This window comes from Pristiophorus japonicus, chromosome 17 (assembly GCF_044704955.1).
Source record: "Pristiophorus japonicus isolate sPriJap1 chromosome 17, sPriJap1.hap1, whole genome shotgun sequence".
Taxonomy (NCBI): Eukaryota; Metazoa; Chordata; class Chondrichthyes; family Pristiophoridae; genus Pristiophorus; species Pristiophorus japonicus.
This window is the reverse complement of record NC_091993.1, coordinates 44,721,332-44,739,897: the sequence shown is the minus strand read 5'-3', so window position 1 is coordinate 44,739,897 and position 18,566 is coordinate 44,721,332. Positions and strand designations below refer to the sequence as shown.

The 18,566-nt window shown below is 41.9% G+C and overlaps 1 protein-coding gene across 5 annotated transcripts in view; it reads left to right on the top strand.

Annotated features, from left to right (window-relative positions):
• zfand6 (zinc finger, AN1-type domain 6) overlaps nucleotides 1-18,566 on the top strand; it is a 79,147-nt gene that overhangs the window by 14,758 nt on the left and 45,823 nt on the right. The window lies entirely within an intron of this gene.

Here is an 18,566-nt window from a genome sequence, read left to right as displayed (position 1 = left end):
AGTAACTGTCCAGTGAACAATATTGATAAAAGTTGGAACTTGTTTGACTCTGCCTCAACAATTTGCCTCAACAGCAACCCAAGATACAAGTTTCACTGCACCAGTGACATTATTCCATTTCCAAACATGGTCTGATTGAGTTTCAGAATAGTGCTTGTTATGCTGTGGGACAAGACTGGGGCAGTTGTACTGTGGGACAAGACTACTCACTCATTTCATGTAGGACTGTTGGAATAGGTTTTCAACCCAATTTTACTGTTTTTAACAGTTTCCTTTGGTAAACTAGCCAGAAAGATGGGCAAAATATGGAACTTCTGTAGGTATAAATCACTAGTTAGACCTCAGCTGGAGTATTGTGTCCAATTCTGGGCACCACACTTTAGGAAGGATGTCCAGGCCTTGGAGAGAGTGCAGAGAGAACTTCCTAGAATGGTACCAGGGATGAGGGACTTCAGTTATGTGGAGAAACTGAAGAAGCTGGGATTGTTCTCCTTAGCGCAGAAAAGGTTAAGTGGAGAATTAACAGAGGTGTTCAAAATTGAGTAGATAGGGGGCAAAACTGTTTCCACTGGCTGGCAGGAGGATAAAAAAGCAGAGGACACGGACTTAAGGTAATTGGCAAACAAAAGCCAGGGGAGGTGAAGAGAATGTTTTTAATTCAGTGAGTTATGATGATTTGGAATGCACTGCCTGAAAGGATGGAGGATGCAGATTCAGTAATATGTTTCAAAAGGGAATTGGGTCTCTGCTTAAAAAGGGAAAATTTGCAGGACTATGGGGGGAAAGAGCAGGCGACTGGAACTAATTGGTTGCTCTTTCAGAGACCTACATACGCAGTGGGCCAATTGGTCTTCCATGCTGCATGATTCTGTGATGGTTTTATAATGTTTTAAGTGGGGGAGTTAGTATAGCAGTGACATTTTTCAGCTGATTATAGGAAATTGCCACATATTACATTCCCTCACAATTTATATTTTTACTTGTTGACACGAGATAATGCTAGGATTGATGGGTACATCTCAGTACTACAGATGAGGAAAAGCCTTCTTAGTTCATCCAGAAAGAACATTTGGGAACTTCAGGGTCTAACACCCTGTCACTAAACCACTCCACCTCTATCTCTAAGTTGCTCCTTAAAACTATCTCTTGACCAAGTGTCCTTGTGTCTCTATGTGGGTCATGTCAATTTTTTCTGATAATGCTCCTTTGAAGCTTGGGATGTTTTTACGATGTAAAAGGCACTATATAAATGCAAGTTGTTGTCACTATGGCACTGTTAGCATTTCCTTTGCCCACATATGACCATGAATTGAGGTTTATGCACAAAAGCTGCGTTGTTATTGATGGCGGAGGACTTGGCCTGTGTGGTGGGCATCACTACGTTAACATTATAGTCAAGAAAATCACATTTATGATCAAACTGACACATCCTTAGCTAAGTATTTGTGAACAGTTGGAACCTTGGTTAGACCACACTTCAGAGTACTGCATCCAGTTCTGGTTGCAATATTCGAACAAGGATATGGAGGCACTGGAGAGGATGCAGAGAAGATTTACAAAGATGATACCAGAAATGTGAGGATATACATATCAGGAAAGAATGAACTGGCAAGGTCTCTTTTCTCATTTAAAAAAAAAAACAGGCTGAGGGGTGACCTACTAGAGTTCTTTAAAATTGATGGAGTCGATACAGAGAGAGTGGGGGTTTCCACTTCTGGGGAAGAAACATAGACATAGAAACATAGAAAATAGGTGCAGGAGTAGGCCATTCGAGCCTGCGCCACTATTCGATGAGCTCATGGCTGAACATGCAACTTCAGTACCCCATTCCTGCTTTCTCGCCATACTCCTTGATCCCCCTAGTAGTAAGGACTACATCTAACTCCTTTTTGAATATATTTAGTGAATTGGCCTCAACAACTTTCTGTGGTAGAGAATTCCACAGGTTCACCACTCTCTGGGTGAAGAAGTTTCTGCTCCTCTCGGTCCTAAATGGCTTTCCCCTTATCCTTAGACTGTGACCCCTGGTTCTGGACTTCCCCAACATTGGGAACATTCTTCCTGCATCTAACCTGTCTAAACCCATCAGAATTTTAAACGTTTCTATGAGATCCCCTCTCATTCTTCTGAACTCCAGTGAATACAAGCCCAGTTGAATCCAGTCTTTCTTGATATGTCAGTCCCGCCATCCTGGGAATCAGTCTGGTGAATCTTTGCTGCACTCCCTCAATAGCAAGAATGTCCTTCCCCAAGTTAGGAGAGCAAAACTGTACACAATACTCCAGATGTGGCCTCACCAAGGCCCTGTACAACTGTAGTAACACCTCCCTGACCCTGTACTCAAATCCCCTCGCTATGAAGGCCAACATGCCATTTGCTTTCTTAACCGCCTGCTGTACCTGCATGCCAACCTTCAATGACTGATGTACCATGACACCCAGGTCTCGTTGCACCTCCCCTTTTCCTAATCTGTCACCATTCAGATAATAGTCTGTCTCTCTGTTTTTAACCACCAAAGTGGATAACCTCACATTTATCCACATTATACTTCATCTGCCATGCATTTACCCACTCACCTAACCTATTCAAGTAATTCTGCAGCCTCATAGCATCCTCCTCGCAGCTCACACTGCCACCCAACTTAGTGTCATCCGCAAATTTGGAGATACTACATTTAATCCCCTCGTCTAAATCATTAATGTACAGTGTAAACAGCTGGGGCCCCAGCACAGAACCTTGAGGTACCCTACTAGTCACTGCCTGCCATTCTGAAAAGTACCCATTTACTCCTACTCTTTGCTTCCTGTCTGCCAACCAGTTCTCACTCCACGTCAGCACACTACCCCCAATGTGCTTTAACTTTGCACATTAATCTCTTGTGTGGGACCGTGTCGAAAGCCTTCTGAAAGTCTAAATGCACCACATCAACTGGTTCTTCCTTGTCCACTCTACTGGAAACATCCTCAAAAAATTCCATTGATTTCCCTTTCACAAATCCATGCTGACTTGGACCTATCATGTCACCTCTTTCCAAATGCACTGCTATGACATCCTTAATAATTGATTCCATCATTTTACCCACTACCGATGTCAGGCTGTTTTCTCTCTCTTTTTTTAAAAAGTGGGGTTTAATTGGCTACCCTCCACTCCATAGGAACTGATCCAGAGTCTATGGAATGTTGGAAAATGACTGTTAATGCATCCGCTATTTCCAAGGCCACCTCCTTAAGTACTCTGGGATACAGACCATCAAGCCCTGGGGATTTATCTGTCTTCAATCCCATCAATTTCCCCAACACAATTTCCCGACTAATAAGGATTTCCCTCAGTTCCTCCTTCTTACTAGACCCTCTGACCCCTTTTTATATCCAGAAGGTTGTTTGTGTCGTCCTCAGTGAATACCGAACCAACGTACTTGTTCAATTGGTCTGCCATTTCTTTGTTCCCTGTTAGAGCATAACTAGAAGCCATCAATATAAGATACTCACCAAGAAATTCAATAGGGAATTCAGAACAAAATTCTTTACCCAAAGAATGAAAGAGTAAAACATTAAGAACAAGAGGATCAGTAAAGAAAGAGTCGGGGCCTATTAGATACCTTTGAGGTAATCTGTGTGTGGAGGCGGAAGAAGTGGGTATGGTTCTTAATGAATACTTTGCATCAGTTTTTACAAGAGATGGATGATGCAGACATTGCAATCAGGAAGGATAATGTGAATTATTAGATGAAATAAACATAGTGAGACAAGAAATATTAAGAGGCTTAGCAGCTTTGAAAGTGGATAACCCCCTAGGCCCGGATGAAATGTATCCCAGGCTGTAAAGAGGAAATAGCCATCATTTTCAAAACTTCTCTGGGGACTGCTAGTGTTGCACCTTTGTTTAAAAAGGGAGAAAGGAATGACCCAATAATAATTACAGGCCAATCACCCTAACCTCAGTGGTGGGAAAATTATTGGAGAAAATTCTGAGGGACAGGATAAATCTTCATTTAGAAAGACCCGGATCAATCAAGGACAGTCAGCATGGATTTGTTAAGGGAAGGTCATGTCTGACTAACTTGATTGAATTTTTTGAGGAGGTAACAAGGAGGGTCGATGATGTAGTTTGAAGTGTATATGGATTTTAGCAAGGCTCAAGTCCCACATGACGGACTGGTCACAAAAGTAAAAGCCCATGGGATCCAAAGCAAAGTGGCAAGTTGGAACTAAAATTGACTCGGGTAGGAAGCAAAGGGTAATGATTTTTGGGTGTTTTGCGACTGTAAAGCTGTTTCCAGTGGGATTCTGCAGGGTCTCTTGCTTTTTGTGGTATATATCAATGATTTAGATTGAATATAGGAGGTATAATTAAGAAGTTTGCAGGAGGGCTTTGAAAATAAGGATGAGAATTTTGAAATAGAAACAAACAGCCTATTTTATGCTCAACACCTTGGGAAGCAGACAGAGTGGCTATCTGAGCATCAGTGGAACAAGGATATGTAACTGGTCATCTTGTGGCTGGTTGGCTGTTCCATTATGTTGCAAAAAAATGTTGCTACTGTAACAATATTTTCAACAATTAGCATTTATATAGTACTTTTAAGGCGTTTCACAGGAGTTTGACACTGAGCCATGTGAGATATTAGGACAGGAAAGAGGAAGGTTTTAAGGAGCAACTTAAATAAGGACAGTTAGAGAGGCTTAGGGAGGGAATTCCAGAGCTTAAAGCCTAGGCAGCTGAAGACACGGCCACCAGTGGTGGAGCGATGAAAATTGTGGATGCGCAAGAGGCCAGAATTGGAGAACTGTTCTGACAAAAGATCATCGACCTGAAACGTTAACTCTCTTTCTCTTTCCAAAGGTGTTGCCTGACTGACCTGCTGAGTGTTTCCAGCATTTTCTGTTTTTATTTCAGATTTCCAGCATCTGCAGTATTTTGCTTTTGTATTGAAGTAAAATATTGTTGCCCAGCTATCCTTTTTTCATTCTGAAATGCCTGGGTTGTCTCCGGTAGCATCAATGGTATCCTCTCTTCGCCCTTGTAGGAAGCACTGCCTATGGACCTAGGTTAGGTTACAGTTTGGTGGTATTGGACAGCCACACCATCGTCTGTTATTGTTAAATCAGGATGGTGATCCTTGAAGGGTCAGTTCACAGATTCATTTATAACATTTCATTTGATTTAAAATTCTGTCCGTTTTTAACTCATAGTTTCAATCTTAATAAATGTGATCAAATTACTATATAATTTTAGTGCACAAGCATAACAAAACTTGAGGATTCAGATACGTGTGGGTCAGAAACTGTTGCATGTATCATCCTTCTAATATTCTGCTGAAGACACAATTCGTATAGTAGAAATCTGTATTCAGTTTTGCCTTTAGGTCCCCAGAAGCTGTTTTACTTCGTTATTCATTATTCCAGTGCCACTAGCCTAATTACTGCATGAACAGACCAATTATAACCCTGAAGTGCTAAAAATACCATTTCAAAATTCCAAACACTTCTTTCCATTTCAAAGTGCCTAACTATGCAGCTTTCCTCTGGCTACACATCTATCCTTTGACCACCATACTCCACTCTAGTAAGAATCTAATTTCAATAATGTGCGATACATTATATACAAAATAATTGCACTTCATCTCAGACAAACTGTGTTGAGATGTAATCCATACCTTGATGTATAGTTTAGGTCAAGTGAGCACAAAGGTGTAATTAAATTTGAGGTCAGATGACCTTGAGATCAGTCCTTCAGTGGTTTACTGTTCTTCTCTCCATCCCTGAGATGGATAACAGTCCTAACTCCCTTATTTATCTCTCTGCCTGTCATCCTCCTTGTTTTATTTCCACACCTCCTCCATCCACAGTCTGGATGATGATGTGAATGTTCATTAAGTACCATGAATGATGCTTGCTGAGAAGAGGGAAGAGGGTTACAGCGAATTGAGCCATCGGTCACATTCTGAAAGTTAATTGGCTGACGGAACTTCTGGTTTATCATTAGAAATGGGAAAAAAATTGGTCCTTCAGTCTAATGCATAAAGTTCCATGTGAAGCAGATAGTATACAGAAATGCTGTTACATCCATTCAACATTTGGAATTTCTCTCTTCTTCCTCTCTCTCCCACTTTTCCCTTTCCTTCCCCCTCTGCATGGTGTGGTCAACAGGGCCAAAGGCTGCAGAGAGGGCAAGGACCAAATATGCACAGTGATCACAGTCACAGAGGATGTCATTTGTAATTTTGCTTAGGGCTGTTTTGATCCTGTAACGGGGTGGAAACACGGAGCTGTTGGAAAGATAGGTGCGGATTTGGGAGGTGACATTAAGTTCAAGGACTTTTTGGAAGGGAGATTGGAGATGGGACAATAGTATGGAAGGCCAGAGGGGGATTGAGGGCTTTCTTTAAGGAGCCAGGTATTGACAATGGTTTTGAAAGGGAGGAAGACATTACCTGTAGATAGGGATCAATTAATGTCGGCTTGCATGGGGGCCAGGAAAGGGGGGAGCGGAGGGTTTGGCAGTGGCCAATAATTTAATGGACATGGAGGTCAAGGGAGCATGTGATTGGTCTCATAGACAAGATGAACTCAGAGGGCATATTGGGTGGGAGAAAGACATAGGTTCAGGGCCAGGGCAAGTGGGAACCTGGGGGGAGGTTTTGCTTGGAGAAGGGTGCAAACAGAAGAAGCAGCTGAATGGGTGGCCTCGATCTTAATGATATCAAAGCCCATGAGATCCTTGCACATTGTTGGTGAGGTTTGGAGGGGGTGGGATTTAAGGAGATGGTTGGTAGTGCAGAAAAGAAGCAGAGGGGAGTCTTTCATTTATGGATGATCCTGGAGTAATGGGCGGTTTTGGCAATAGAAAGTCAGGCCTGATGTGGTCATGCTACATCTGGTGATGGATGGCTAAACCAATTGTGCACAAGGTATGTTCAAATTTTTGCCCCTTGGAATTGAAGGAGTAAAACTGGAGCACATACCAGGAGGTCCGACTGGGATGGGAGGGGAGTATTGGAAGTAAGGGATTAGTTGAGCAGATTGACAGCTGCAGAAATACCGTGCTGAATAGAGGACCAAAGGCTCAGCAGTTTGAAAGTTCAGCTGTAAGTGAATTTGGAGAAGAGTTTTTTTTAAACCCCAGGGCAGACTTAGAAGGAAGTGCGGTTGGAAAAATGAGGGGGGATAAGGGTGGTGAGGGATGCAAGGAAATGATCGGAGGTGGCCTGATCTATCAATTTGAGAGGCTGAGTCAAGCGGAAGGTTATTCAAGGATAGAAATCGTGCACTTTTTGTTTTTTTTATTCCCTGCATGGATTCCCAGAGTCAGGTGGGAGGACTAATAGGTGGCTGTGTATATCTAAAATAATCTCCAGTTTTGCTCCACAGTTTTTTTTTGGTAAAGGTTTCTGCTAATTGATCTTGTTTTATCTTATGCCTTCTGCCTCTGGACAATTTTGAGAGAAGGTTGAGTGGAAACTTCAGCCCCATTGTTTTACACGAGTTATTTTGCACGTGCAAATTCAAAATCCTGTGAGATGCCTTCCCTCAGGGAGTCTCACATCTTGAGTTACATGGCCACTTTTGCATTAATGTCAACTCCAAACCATCCTGCCTGGACATGAGTGGCAGTATTATTGCCCTCCATGGCCATGGCACAGTGGATAAGCAAGATGACTTGTGAAATCGTTTTGTGGCTGTACTGACCATCCGGATAAAGTAAAACAGTCTGCAGAAAATTACCTGTCCAGCTGCATTTTGCTTTTATTTCACTCAGTTTTTATCCACATTGGACAGGGTGCTGAAGTGGGTGGGGCTTGCTGAAATGACATCACATTGACTGACAGCTAATCTTGTGCTTACTAAACAATAAGTATTAAATCTGGGGGAGGGGAAAAACAGCATTCAGTCAGGGGTACAAATGATGCAAAAATCAAGAAATTGAGGTATATGCTAAGAATCGGGGTTTTTTAATTAAAAAAAAAAAAAATTTTAATTGCCAGTTTGATTAGCAGAAGATGTTCCGGCTTGCAGTCCAAGGATGAATTTCTCGTGCCCGAAATCCTGCTACAGTCTGCTCTGAACTAATCCAGTATACTTGCAACCAACCATTCAGTAAACTGAGTAACTTATTTTCTTTTTCTTTTGAGTATATTTAACATTGTAATATTGGGGCCAAGTTTCCACAAGAAAAAAAACGGGCGCCCCTCCGAGCTGGGCGCCCGTTTTTCGCGCCTAAAACGGCGCCTAACAAAATCCTTGGTATTCTCCACCTACTTGCAGGTCCTCTGGCCCTCGGCGCAGCCAGCACGAGCTGTGGGAGGGCGGAGCCAGGTCCCTGCGCTGAAAACAGTGCCGGGATCTCTGCACATGCGCGCTACAGTGGGCACGTAAGGCGCCAAACTGTGTGGGAGGGGCCCGAAGCATGCAGCCCCTAGCCCTGGCCGAATGGCCTCACTGGGGCTGCGTGAATAAGGCTCCTCCCACGGCCAGCTCCTGCTCTCCCCCCCCCCCCCTGCCGCCCAGACCCGACCCGCGCTCCCGCCCCGCCCCCCCCCCCCCCCCCACTGGACCCGACTCCTGCTCCCGGACTGGATCCGATCCGACCTGACCTCCCCCCTCCACCCCCCCCCCCCCCTCTCTCCCTCCCTCTCTCTCTCCCTCCCCCTCTCTCTCTCCCCCTCCCGCTCAGCACGAACGGCTGCAGAATTCTCTGTGCCTGAAGCACTTTCACACAGGTAGGAAGATGGTTTATTTAATCTTTTCTTGGCTTATAAATGTTTATTCAGGTTGGATTTATTTGTATAATATTTGTAGAAGTATAAATAAAGATTTATTGTAGAATTTAATGAGTTCCCTCCCCCTCCCCCCCCCCACCTTGTTCTGGACGCCTTATTTGTAACCTGCGCCTGATTTTTTTAATGTGTAGAACAGGTTTTTTCAGTTCTACAAAAATCTTCACTGGCTCCATTCTACTTTAGTTTGGAGTACGTTTTCACTGTGGAAACTTTGAAATCAGGCGTCAGTGGCCGGACACGCCCCCTTTTGAAGAAAAAATTCTGTTCCAAAGTAGAACTGTTCTACCTCACTAGAACTGCAGAAAAAAACATGTGGAAAATTGCGATTTCTAAGATAGTCCGTTCTCCACCAGTTGCTCCTAAAAAATCAGGCGCAAATCATGTGGAAACTTGGGCCCATTGCATGGTGATTTAATAAGTGCCTCGAGCTTAATTAAAAGCAGCTTTCCTCACTTGTAATAACCATTGACCGATTTTAAAAGTATTAATTGTATTAACAGCCTAGCAATAGATACTAAACTTCAAAAACAATTCATTATATGTCAAGTACTTTGGGATGATTCTGCTAGATGTCCAAAAGTCTAATCTAAGCTCCAACCAGCACGACTAATGCTTTAACTATTTTGATTCCAAAAAGATTTATCTTGCAGTTTCCATTTATAGGCAAACATGGTGGCCTTGTCTAGCCTGTTTCGAAGACCAAGTGCACTTTTTTTTTTAAATCTCTTTTAATTAGGGGGAAAAAACATTTTTTTTTAAAGTAACTTTTAGTCTTCCAGGTTTGAATTTATATAAATTTGTACTAACTACTGAACTGAACCTAGCAGAGACATGTCTGGGTTTCTCATTTTTACATGGGATAAAATAGATTTGTTTCAATTTTTTAAAATAAACTTTTTTTCTAAGTAAATATGCAGTTGTGTACATGTATCATAGTTGAAGTAGGGTTACGAAATGGTTAGGTTGAAGTAAAATACAAAATTTAGATTTGTAAATAGCCGGAGAAGTATGAGGTAAGGGGGGGGGCTAACCAGGCACGGGAATACCCATTAAATGGTAGGACACTGCGCAGTGTAGAGGAACAAAGGGACCTTGGAGTGCAGGTCCACAGATCGCTGAAGGTAGCAGGCCAGGTAGATAAGGTTGTTAAGAAGGCATATGAAATACTTGCCTTTATTAGCTAAGGGATGGAAATCAAGAGCAGGGAGGGTTATGCTTGAACTGTATTCAACACTAGTTAGGCCACAGCTAGAGTACTGCGTGCAGTTCTGGTCACCACATTACAGGAAATATGTGATTGCACTAGAGAGGGTACAGAGGAGATTTACAAGGATGTTGCCTGGACCTGAGAATATTAGCTATGAGGAAAGATTGGATAGGCTGGGGTTGTTTTCTTTGGGACAGAGGAGGCTGAGGGGAGACCTTATTGAGGTGTATAAAATTATGAGGGGCCTAGATAGAGTGGATAGGAAGGACCTATTTCCCTTAGAAGGGTCAACATCCAAGGGGTATAGATTTAAAGTAATTGGTAGGAGGTTTTGAGGGAAATGTTTTCACCAAGAGGGTGGTGGAGGTTTGGAACTCACTGCCTGAAAGGGTGGTAGAGGCAGAAACCCTCAGCACACTTAAAAAGTGCTTGGATGTCTAACCGGGGGTGGGGGGGAGCGGGGAAGCGGTGGGCACAGGTCCAGCCTGGGGGGGGAGCCCTTTCGGCAGCGGTGGGGGAGTGGGCTTCAGCGCCTCTGGTTGTCCTGGCAACTTCAGCTTTTTGCACATGCCCAGTGGGTTTTTAGCGCAGACCTGAAGCTCCCAGACTAACTTCGGAGAGCGCGGCGCCAAATTCAAATGTTTCTTTGGCGAAAGTCCCGAATTTTTTTTTTTTGTTTCTGCCACGAACGTAGACAAAAAAATTGCACATCAATATGCGCGGGCGCTAAAAATCCAGCAAGTGGAAAATAGGGGCCTAAGTGTGTCAGATTGACTAGACTAGGTAATGCGACTGGGCTGATCTAAAGAACTCTGGTTCTCAGCTGGCTGGAAACTTGAATTTCCCTGAACTGGTTAAGATGAGCGGAATATTTTTATTTTGTTGCCAAGGAATGCTGCAGTAGCATTTCTACTTTTAAAAGTGGAGAATAAGCTTGAACCTGGGTTAACAAGGTTAACAGTTAACTCGGACACCTGAATGTAAAAGTGATTTCCCCACCCTGTTAAGTGATGTAGCTGATGTTTTGTGTGGACTGTGCGTGTGAATTTAACGTTGGAACATTTGCTATAGTACAAAAGTTTACCAATTTATTCACGGGTCGTGTGGAGGATAAACGCCAACATGGACTGGTTGGGCCGAACGGCCTGTTTCTGTGTTGTAATTTCTGTGTAATTCTGTGTGTAGTGGGTGGGTGCAGTGAGTACAACGAAGGTTCACTAGACTGGTTGCTGACATCAGTTTGTCCTATGAGGAAAGATTGAGTAGACTAGGCCTATATTCCCTCGAGTTTAGAAGAATGAGAGGTGATCTAATTGAAACATATAAAATTCTTAAGTGCCTTGACAGGATTAATGCTAAGAAAATATTTCCATTGGCTGGGGAATATACAACAAGGGGTCACAGTCTCAGAATAAGGAGTCGGTCATTTAGGACTGAGATGCGGAGAAATTTCTTTTCTAAGTGTCGTGAATCTTTGGAATTCCGTACCCCAGAGAGCTGTGGATGCTCAGTCGTTGAGTATATTCAACCCAGAGGTTGATAAATCTTGGGGAATTAAGGGATATGGGGATAGGGCGAGAAGATAAAGTTGAGGTAGAAGATCAGCCATAATCTTGTTGAATGGCGGCACAGACTCGAAGGGCCAAATGGCCCATTCCAGCTCCTACTATGTTCTTGTGTTTTGTCAAGGATGTACATTCCTTCTCAACTGTCTACATGTGAGCCAAGAGCACATTGTATTATAGTGAGATGCGAGCTGCTCCATTGATATTGGACTAGATTTCAGATCACTTCAGTAACCAATGAAGTAAACTTTTTTTATTAAAACTTGTTTTTCTAGTGAACTTAAATACAGTGAGCAATAACTAGAAAGTTGGAAGTACTGTAATGTTTGGAATAAATATTGGTAGTTTGCAGGTTCCTGTGCTACTTTCTATTACTATACAGACACTATGCAGAATTGAAATTACTGGTCCAGTAGACCCAAACCAGCAAGTATAGCAATAGTCCAGTACTTACCGTTCCAACAACCTTGAGGAATGCAGTGTAGTGAAATATGTATTGGCTGTTTTGCAGAAAAGAAACTTGTGGATGAAACCAAAACTAGGGGTCATAAATATAAGAAAGTCACCCATATATTCAACAGAGAATTCTGGAGAAACTTCTTTACCTCAAAGATTAGTAAGAATGGGGAATGCTCTACCACGAGAAGCAGTTGAGGTGAATAGGATAGATGCATTTAAGAGGGAGCGAGATGAGCATATGAGGCAGAAATGAATAGAAGGATATCTTGGGTTTAGATGAAGATGGGTGGGAGCATGAGCACCAGGATGGACCAGTTGGGCCAAATGGCCTGTTTCTGTGCCGTTAATTCTATGTAAGATTTTTAAACTATGTAAAATGAAATGTTTTAATTTTTGCAATGTTGCTGTATAAGATTGTACAGCTTTAAATTGAAGCTTTGCATGTGACAGCTGAAGCTTTCAGTGGAATGAATCTCCGGTTTATGTATTAACCAGTAGTCACCTTGTGCTTGTGAATCTCTTGTGATCGTGTTAATATGCCTGCAAAAGGGATGCCATTTTATTTAACGGAGCCCATTCAGCTGTAGTGAATGTGTAACATTTTATAGTTACCGTAATGGAAAGTAACTTGGTAATAGTTTACCAAGCTTTGAGATGAATATTAATATCAATCTATGATTGACTAAAAGAAGCTGGTTTAACAGTGGGAGGAGCTGGTTAAGTAACACTTTGCAGTGAGGAAGCTTTGTGAAACTGCAGTGATTAGAATATCTGAAAGCTTGCTTGGCTATTTAACTGAGAGAATCCTGTAATTTGGGCTATCATACCTGCCTGGAAGCTAATTCTGTGCTGTTTTCAAGCGCATTAATTTAACCAGAGGTTCTTAAAATATAATCCAATTAGAGTATAATTTATTTGATTTTAATGTTTTCTCTGGTCTTGTGACTGACCATTCCTGCAAGTTTTTGTAAAGAAAATCTTAATATTTTTAGAAATTGAACTAATTTTGGTACCTTTTTAATCTGCTGAAATATCATCCTATAAATTTTTATATCAGGGAGTTAACAATTTCACTTTCCAACCTAACTTTATTGAATCTTTCTCTACTTTTTGTTAATGTAGATTTTTTTACATTCCTTCTTAACTCACTCCTACACAATCTTTTCCATTATTTTATTATATATTTTTTGATTTGAGTAATTTTGTGTTAAAGCTGTTTCAGTTGCATTCTTTTTTAAAATTCCTGCTCTTCACCTCCATGTTAGCAGAACAACTGAGGTATTTCTGATCAACAACTAGCTTGCTAATATACTTGAAAGGAATGTATTTCATTGCAGCCTCATAGAGGAAGGGCAAAATGCAGCTTATATTTACATGGCTTGTTATGTATAGCAGGTGGAAACATGGCTGTGGTCCTCTAACTAAATCTCCGTCACTGCTAAATGGTCATACAGAAATTAGGCTTGCTGCGAATAGCACTCGCCATGTTGCAGTTGTTTATGGAGTTCGCACAAAACTCAGCTCTTTTGTTGTAAAATGACCCTCTTAAAACTGTAAAATGATTCGGCTTTTAGTGCCCCATTGTTTGTTTCTGATTTAAGTTTTATTTTTGTTTGAAAATATAGTCAGCAACTGTCTAATGTGTTGGCCCAGAACTTGCTGACAAAATGATGCTGCTATTAATGTATAAATCGTCCAGCAACTTGTGATGAGGAAGAGATACCCTGTGAATTGCCGCAAGTTTCTGGACGATTTGCGCCGCTCCTCTATTAGCCTAGCAAAAATGGCAGCTCGTCCTCAGCCTCCCCGTTATTTTTAAGAACATGGATTTGCACATTAAACTCTAATTAAACTCACTGCAGAAAGATACAGCTGGTACAGCGCAAGTACTCTTTTGAAGATGTGATCATTGTTAAAGCGATGCCAATCAACCTTCTCGGTCCAGAAAGGGAACAATTTAAACTGTTGAGTCTCATTCCTGCATGTAAATCTTTAAGGGCTAGACTTTCCCTAAAGCCCCTCACCGCCCGATTGCTGCCCAGAAACACCGCTAAGATTCTGCAACTAACGCTGGTGCAAATTTCCATAATAAAGGTTAAAAGAAAATACCGTCCGGCGAGAAAACGGATCTTGCACCAATTCTCGGCGGTTAAAGGCGAAACCAAGAAAAACGAGCGATTCTTACTGGAATGGACAGTAAGTACTTAAAATGTAATCTGAGGCTGCAGGTGGGGGGGTGGGGGTGTGAAACTCAAATATTTTTTCAATTAAACAAAAAATAAAAAGTTATAAAACATTCTCAAGACACTTTTTAACGTACTCGCCATTACTGAATTTAAAAAATAATTATAAAAACCCTTTAACTTGCCTTTCTTTGCAGGGTACTCGCCTACCACCCTGTTTTCGGCAGCTTTTTGTGGCAGTTTCCTCAGCGGTGCGTATGGGTCCCTGTTGAGACAAAACTTAGATCCTGGCAGTGCACATAGAATGCACGTGGGTGGTTTGCTCCCCAGCGGTATTGTCAAAATGTGGAATTCCTTTTTTAAAAAAAATAAATAAATTAATAAAATAAAAAAATAAAGAGGAAACTTTCGCCCGGCGATTTTTCACCAAATAACTGCTGTACCGCCGAAAATGAAGGTGAAAGTCTAGCCCTAAGATTTTTAACATTGTAATTTTTGTATTTTCCTTTTTCTCTCTCGCTCTAATCTTTTTTTTCCTCTCTTTCTCTTTCTGTACCTGATTTGACTCTTAATTCACCCGACTTCCTTCTCCATCGTTCCTCTGTTTACTTCTCGATCTTTACATCTCATTGGTTCAGAAGATAGACTGTTGGTCCCACCAGGGTCCCTCGGCTCACACATCCAGCAACTTACAGGGCAAAACAATTTCGAGCTGAAGGGTGCAGGAAAAAGTCTAACTAATGGCATACAGTGTGAGGTGGTCCGCTCAAGCAAAATCTGTCCCACTGTTATATTCTGCTACTAAAACTGATACTTAAAGGGTTGACCGTGGATAGGCAATGGCAGACATTTATAGATCACATGGATGAACTTCAACAATTGTACATCCCTGTCTGGAGTAAAAATAAAACTGGGAAGGTGGCTGAACTGTGGCTAAGAAGGGAAATTAGGGATAGTGTTAAATCCAAGGAAGAGGCATATAAATTGGCCAGAAAAAGCAGCAAACCTGAGGACTGGGAGAAAATTAGAATTCAGCAGAGGACAAAGGGTCCAATTAGGAGGGAGAAAATAGAGTATGAGAGGAAGCTTGCAGGGAACATAAAAACTGACTGCAAAAGCTTCTCTAGATATGTGAAGAGAAAAAGATGAGTGAAGCCCAACGTAGGTCCTTTGCAGTCAGAATCAGGTGAATTTATAATAGGGAACAAAGAAATGGCAGACCAGTTGAACAAATACTTTGGATCTGTCTTCACTAAGGAAAACACAAATAACCTTCCGGAAATACTAGGGGTTCGAAGGTCCTGCGAAAAGGAGGAACTGCAGGAAATCCTTATTAGTCAGGAAATTTTGTTAGGGAAATTGATGGGATTGAAGGCCCATAAATCCCCAGGGCCTATAGGCTGCATCCCAGAGTACTTAAGGAAATGGCCCTAGAAATAGTGGATGCATTGGTCATGATTTTCCAACATTCTATTGACTCTGGATCAGTTCCGATGGACTGGAGGGTAGCTAATGTAACACCACTTTTTAAAAAAAGGGAGGGAGAGAGAAAACAGGGAATTATAGACCGGTTAGCCTGACATCGGTGGTGGGGAAAATGTTGGAATCAATTATTAAAGATGAAATAGCAGCGCATTTGGAAAGCAGTGACAGGATCATAGAAACATAGAAACATAGAAAATAGGTGCAGGAGTAGGCCATTCGGCCCTTCTAGCCTGCACCGCCATTCAATGAGTTCATGGCTGAACATGCAACTTCAGTACCCCATTCCTGCTTTCTCACCATACCCCTTGATTCCCCTAGTAGTAAGGACTTCATCTAACTCCTTTTTGAATATATTTAGTGAATTGGCCTCAACAACTTTCTGTGGTAGAGAATTCCACAGGTTCACCACTCTCTGGGTGAAGAAATTCCTCCTCATCTCGGTCCTAAATGGCTTCCCCCTTATCCTTAGACTGTGTCCCCTGGTTCTGGACTTCCCCAACATTGGGAACATTCTTCCTGCATCTAACCTGTCTAACCCCGTCAGAATTTTAAGCGTTTCTATGAGGTCCCCTCTCATTCTTCTGAACTCCAGTGAATACAAGCCCAGTTGATCCAGTCTTTCTTGATAGGTCAGTCCCGCCATCCCGGGAATCAGTCTGGTGAACCTTCGCTGCACTCCCTCAATAGCAAGAATGTCCTTCCTCAGGTTAGGAGACCAAGTCAGCATAAATTTATGAAAGGGAAATCATGCTTGACAAGGGAGAACCAATGGATGTGGTGTAAGGGAGAACTAATGGATGTGGTGTATCTGGACTTTCAAAAGGCTTTTGACAAGGTCCCAAAATTAAAGCACATGGTATTGGGGGTAATGTATTGACGTGGATAGAAAACTGGTTGGCAGACAGGAAGCAGAGAGTCGGAATAAATGGGTCCTTTTCAGAATGGCAGGCAGTGACCAGTGGGGTGCCGCAGAGTTCAGTGCTGGGGCCCCAGCTATTTACAATATGCATCAATGATTTAGATGAAGGAATTGAATGTAATATCTCCAAGTTTGCAGATGACACTAAGCTGGGTGGCGGTGTGAGCTGTGAGGAGGATGCTAAGAGGCTGCAGGGTGACTTGGACAGGTTAGGTGAGTGGGCAAATGCATGGCAGATGCAATATAATGTCGATAAATGTGAGGTTATCCACTTTGGTGGCAAAAACAGGAAGACAGAATATTATCGGAATGGTGATAGATTAGGAAAAGGGGAGGTGCAACGAGACCTGGGTGTCATGATACATCAGTCATTGAAGGTTGGCATGCAGGTACAGCAGGCGGTGAAGAAGGCAAATGGCATGTTGGCCTTCATAGTTAGGGGATTTGAGTATAGGAGCAGGGAGGTCTTACTGCAGTTGTACTGAGCTTTGGTGAGGCCACACCTAGAATATTGTGTTCAGTTTTTGTCTCCTAATCTGAGGAAGGACAATCTTGCTATTGAGGGTGTATAGCGAAGTCTCACCAGACTGATTCCTGGGATGGCAGGACTGACATATGAGGAGAGACTGGATCAACTGGGCTTGTATCCACTAGAGTTTAGAAGAATGAGAGGGGATCGCATAGAAACATATAAAATTCTGATGGGATTGGACAGGTTAGAGGCAGGAAGAATGTTTTACCGTTGCTGGGGAGTTCCAGAACCAGGGGTCACAGTCTAAGAATAAGGGGTAAGCCATTTAGGACTGAAATGAGGAGAAACTTCTTCACGCAGAGTGGCTAACCTGTGGAATTCTCTACCGCAGAAAGTTGTTGAGGCCAATTCGTTAGATATATTCAAAAAGAAGTTAGATATGGCCCTTACGGCCAAAGAGATCAAGGGTTATGGAGAGAAAGCAGGAAAGGGGTACTGAGGTTAAATGATCAGCCATGATCTTATTGAATGGCGGTGCAGGCTCGAAGGGCCGAATGATCTGCTCCTGCATCTAATTTCTATGTTTCTATTTGAGCTTTGTAAAGCAGCATCCTCCAGTAAGCTGTGTAGCATCTCTGTAATGGTGAATCCTGAGCGCTAAAAATAAAGCTGGCTGCATGAATTCCTGAGATTTTCATTGCCACTAGCTAGGCTAACTGGATATTCATAATTATTTGTGGCCCAGTCATAACTTAGTTTTACAATTATTTCTGTTTGAAATTAAGTGGGTACAGAGGATTCAAATATAGCACAGTCTATTCCTCCTCAATCAAATTTGCTTAATTCAAATTAATTGTAATTTAAATTTTGCACAAAATTCCCATTTTGTTTTATTTATATTGCTTATTTCAGTTTTTTTAGGAGCAACAATAAACAACAAATTGTCAAGCGGCGACTATAATTTTTAGTTTTTAAAGCTTTAAAACCTAGAAAAGCAGAGCAAGCTAATTGACATCGATAAGCTATCTTGGCTTTGAAACTGTGGTAAGGTGTCCAATTAGTTCAGTTGCTAGCCCACATGTGCTAGTTGTACTATTTGCTACTAACTGTACAACTGGTATAGTAACATAGTTTTTACAGGTAGGAACCAAATGAATGCTTTTGTCTACTATTTGCTACTATAAATGTCTCAAACCTCCCAACTTTGGCAGTGGAAAGGAAGCATGGTGGGTTTTTTTGGTCAGTGAATTCTCCCTCTTAGTTCTGTACTATTAGTTTTAGATATTTGTAAATAAAGCATCATAAATTAATAACTTACCATGACAGCATGTAGCTTATTTTCTGCTGATCAGCTAACTATATCTCTTTCTCTCCTCTTCCATTTCCCCCTACCCAAAAGCAAAACCTAATGTGTCTGTTATGTGATGTCATGTGCCTTGGCTGCTATGTCATTATTCTCTTTATTACCCTTTCACCTATATTACACTGTCACAATTG